The 4,187-nt window shown below is 43.2% G+C and overlaps 1 pseudogene; it reads right to left on the bottom strand.

The window, feature by feature from the left end:
• Positions 1–259: 259 nt before the first annotated feature.
• On the bottom strand, positions 260–2,879 carry LOC101593111 (annotated as a pseudogene).
• Between the last annotated feature and the right edge of the window lie 1,308 nt (positions 2,880–4,187).

Below are 4,187 nucleotides of genomic sequence, written 5' to 3'. Positions count from 1 at the left end.
CGCAGTGATATTGAGAATGGAGGAGAATTATGGGAAAATTAATTTAGGTGTTAAGTTTTTACTGCTGTTCATGGTAATTTGTTATATGTTAAGAGAGTTTGTGCAGTTTCCAGTACTTATTTACCTATCTTATTTCATTGTCCTTTTTTACTGTTCTTATGCCATTTTACAACATCTTTCGCTGTGTTTTAGTTTCAATACACTTGTAATTTAATCTGCAATTTAATGTGCACTATTCTTTGGAACAGATGACAGCCAATCAGAATTTTGGTATTGTTGTTACAATCTTTTCTCCCACATTCACATCATGATGATAAATTAAAGCTTTCATTTTCTGGACACATTCTGCTCTATATAAAAGGGAAAACAAGGAACCTGTAGGGAGAGGAGGCTGAATAGCTGAAAGTCCACCCACTCAGAGGCAGTTATTTATATTTTGAAATAGTTCTTGAAGAAGAATCTCTTGTGCTGTGAGGCCATCAAAAAGGGAAAGGAATGATGAGTCCACTTGGGCAGTGAGAAGTCCTTCTGTCATGGCTGGATTTTCAGACACATTGACAAGCAGCTTTAATACTTGAACCCTGGTGGTGCCATTTCCGGTCCGTAACACACGGAACAGGTCTACGGCATAACCACTCCACATGTGCTGGTGTTCATTGGTGACTGTCATGCTTGTCAACAGTCTCAACCCAGCCAGCTGCCTGGCAGAATCCAGGAGACCAGACAAGACATCCTCACAGACTTGATGGATGAATACCTTTATCTTGATTTGATTTTCAACATTCACACTCAGGGTATTTAGAGCATTTAAAACTTTCTCTTTAACACTGTGGTTTGGACTGTTGATTTTATTTCCAACAATTAGAATACCACCCAACTCATGCATAATAGCTTCGTTGGCTGAAAACGCTGCACTGTCACCCAGAGTGACCAAGGCTCTTTCAGTAATTTGTAGGATCCCCAGTGACTCAAGCAGGTAAAGAAGTTTCTAAAGCTGTTCAGCATTTCAGACATCATTGTATGAGCCATTAGTTAAATCTTCTGCAGACCCTGAGGAGCAGAGCCTGCCCTTGCTGCGCCACCAGCCAGGCAATAGAGCTATTTACAGAATTAATAGCAGAAAACTTCCCAAGCATGGGAAAGAATATGATTACAGGGCCAGCAAGGTAGCTCAGTGGACTTTATTTATATCCCTCTTTTTTGTTTTGTTTTGTCAGAGATGGATGTTCTGCTGCTGTTAGAGAAGCTGTATTTGGAGAAGTCTTTAAAGGACTTTTTTTTTTTGTTTTGAAGCCAGTCCAAAGATTATAGGTACTTGAATTCAGCAAAATAACCAACCCAATATAGTCCAATAGTCCATAATAGTAGTGAGTTATCAGCACAACTGGCTATTGTCTGAAGTTGTGGACTTGAGCCTTTTACAGCTCAACATATTAATATAGCTTTACTTTTTTATATCTTGTGGTTATACTTTCTGCTAGATGCTTAAGACCAAGCTAAAGCATGACCTATATAACAAAAAATGTAACTTTTGCTATCTGACAAGGTCAGTCAAATTTCCTCAGGATTTATCCTGGAACCACGTATAGCACCTCGTGGATTTTTTGTCAGTGTCAGCCATCTGGATGAGTCACGGCCATTGCTTGGCCAATTTGCTCTCTGAAAGCCTGAGAGAATTTTTTTCTCTCTATGTGACTCTCCTTAGGCACTATATATATATATTCAGTCACTATATATACATATATATGATAGTTAGGATAGATATACAGCTACTTTCTCATAGTTCAATGAGAAGAAAAGTTTGTACTAATATTGTTTAGACAAGATATCATGTCTGCATCTTGTCCTCTGAATAACTACTATGAAGACAACAATATGCAATGTGTTAATTATTGTAACTGTCCTACTAACCTGTTTTGAAACTGCTTCATTGCTATTTTTTCTCATTAAAATGAATAAAACATTAAAAAGTGGATAATATACCAACCATTGTTAATCAGCTATTTTTGTTTTATGTTACCCTGTTTCTATCTTTGTTTCTGATTTTTGTACTTATCTTTGTTTTTTACTTTTCAAAATAAAATAAAATTAATTTAAGAAGAAACAAAATCCAACAATATCTTGTATAGAAGAAACACACATAACTCAAAAGGAAATTCATAGGCTGAAAGTCAATATATACATGACTATAGTATGTCACGGACATACTAGAACTTAGTGCGCTATCCTATCCCCAGATTGTTACACGTGCTGGTTATATATTTATATGCTATTGCCTCCTGCATTTGTTCTGGGTGAGCTCGGGACCTAAAAATGCATTTTGCTCCTTCTCTTTGTCATTTTGTGTAGCACTGTCTTCTGACCTTTGGTGTAGAGTTTAGATAGAGTTATTCCCTTAGCACCAGGTCCGGATCGACCAAGTTCAGACTCCTCCAGGTGGGTGTGGCTGGGGTCTGGCTGCTGTGCTCCACTTCTTCCCGCTGCAGCCCTTGGAGGTGATCCCTCTGTGCCACTCTGGCAAGATGTTCTGCTCCTGGATGAGCTGGGTGGGTCTTGCCTCGGGCCTCTTTTGCAGGGAGTGCTGCTGCAGAGTTGAACACCGGGCCTGTCTGAGGGAGGAAGATCTACTCACACATGGGCCTGGGCCCTGGGTGGAATGAGGATCCGGTGGGCCCCAGGTGCTCCCACTCACACACCGGGTCTGGGTCGAATCAGGATCCAGCATCCAGCAGGACCCAGAAGGTCTCACTCACAGGCCGGGCCTGAGCTCTGGGTAGAATGAGGATCTGGCGGGGCCCTGGGCGCATATTGGTTTCCTGATGGGAACTTGGCTTACTGTCGCCGAAGATGGCTGTGATTCTTTTCTGGGGAGCTCTCATTCTTACCTTGAGCACTGCTTCCTGGCTCCAGTGCAGACCCCTCAGCCTGCTGGCACACTGGCATAGACTTTCTAGCTTCCATTACAGATCTTTGGGCCTTCCCGTGAAGCAGGCTTGCATGAGACACTGTCGTGGGATGCAGGCCGTCAGCTGGATTCTTCGATCTTTAGTGTGTGGACAGCCTTCCTGCACTCTTTGTATATGATTCTCCAGGTGAGGATTCATTACAAAGTAATCTTACAAAGTGTGTCCGGTGTTGTACAGCTCTCCTCGAAAAGCCCCAACCGACAACAGCCCTACTAACATCCACCTGAGTGTGATTTATGCAATCTGTGCTTGGGGCTCCAATGCCAGTCTTCAAATTCTGGGAGGTGAGTTCGCACAGAACTGATGCTCTGTTTGGTTGGTTGTTTTGCTTAAACCTCTTAGGCTTATACAGCTTTACACAAGTCCCAGGCAGCATTGGGCATTGTATTCTCTCTCTCTCTCCCCCTCTCTCCCTGTCTTCCCCCAGCCATCCCACTATGTGTGTGTGTGTGTGTGTGTGTGTGTATGTGTGTGTGTGTAAAACTACACATAGGGAAATGATGCCTTCAGGGCAGGAAGTGGTTTTACAGCTTGGAGCAAAGCACACACTGAAGTTAGGCTCCTGCCCACCCTCCTGAGAGCCTGGGAGATGGAAGGACTGTCCTCCTTGACTATTACCGCTCAAACGAATGGCTCCTGAGTGCTCAAGAAAAGCATTCCTGGGTTCTGAAACCAGTGTTAGAATATTTGTACACCAAAAAAAGAAAAGAATTTGCAAGTATTATAAAATATATACTCTACAAAAAGAGAGATGAAGGGCACAGAGTCAAAAAGCCAAGTTCTGTGGCCAGCAGTTCCCTGTCATCACTGTCTTTAGAGGCTACTCTTCAGGGCTGCATTACGGCTGCTTTGGGACTCTGACAGTGCCCTGGCTCTGTGGATACTTTGTATTATATCAACAGCCTCTGCGATACAAAGAGGGTCTTGTTCCTCTTCTTTTGCTTTTTCTTCTTCTTCTCCTTTTCTTCCTCGTGTGCTTCCTTCTCCCCTTCTCCTCCTCTTCTTTTTTCTCTCTTCTTCTCTCTTCTTCTTCTTCTTCTCAGTGACCAACTCACTCTCTCCCAAGGTGTGGCTTTCTTCAGGGATTTACCCCTGCGCCTTTCCTTCTAGGGCTTGACAGAGACGCCCTACACATCCGTGTCCACCACTGACAACCCTGGCTCGCTCACATCTCCCGGGCTATCTGTGGCCACGCTCAATCTTGCTCCTGTCCTTGGCCCC

The sequence above is a fragment of the Octodon degus genome, unplaced genomic scaffold (assembly GCF_000260255.1).
Source record: "Octodon degus isolate 3935 unplaced genomic scaffold, OctDeg1.0 scaffold00005, whole genome shotgun sequence".
Taxonomy (NCBI): Eukaryota; Metazoa; Chordata; class Mammalia; order Rodentia; family Octodontidae; genus Octodon; species Octodon degus.
Note: the sequence above shows the minus strand (reverse complement) of the source record. Positions and strands in the feature narration are given on the sequence as shown.